The 329-nt window shown below is 47.4% G+C and overlaps 1 non-coding gene across 1 annotated transcript; it reads right to left on the reverse strand.

Moving 5' to 3' along the window:
* Window positions 1-166: 166 nt before the first annotated feature.
* LOC129115008 (5S ribosomal RNA) lies at window positions 167-285 on the reverse strand. Its single transcript, XR_008532789.1, has one exon. It is a non-coding gene; the product is annotated as a 5S ribosomal RNA (ribosomal RNA).
* Between the last annotated feature and the right edge of the window lie 44 nt (window positions 286-329).

The following is a 329-nucleotide window of genomic DNA, read 5'->3' on the forward strand; positions in this document are numbered from 1 at the left end:
TGAAAAGAAATGATCGATGAGCTTAGGAATGATGAAAGCCATCATTTAACTGGATTTGTGTCATTTCTATACCGGCAAGTCATGATCTAGCTATTTCCTTCCCACCCTGTCGGTGTCCACTGAAAAAGCAGCAGCGCCCTCTGCTTTTTGTAAAGAGGAGTGAAAAAGCTTACAGCACCTGGTATTCCCAGGCGGTCTCCCATCCAAGTACTGACCAGGCCCGACCCTGCTTAGCTTCCGAGATCAGACGAGATCGGGCGTGTTCAGGGTGGTATGGCCGTAAGCAAATATTGTGCCTACCAAAGGGCCTTTAAAGATACTATATCACC

This window comes from Anoplopoma fimbria, unplaced genomic scaffold, assembly GCF_027596085.1.
Source record: "Anoplopoma fimbria isolate UVic2021 breed Golden Eagle Sablefish unplaced genomic scaffold, Afim_UVic_2022 Un_contig_6668_pilon_pilon, whole genome shotgun sequence".
NCBI lineage: Eukaryota > Metazoa > Chordata > Actinopteri > Perciformes > Anoplopomatidae > Anoplopoma > Anoplopoma fimbria.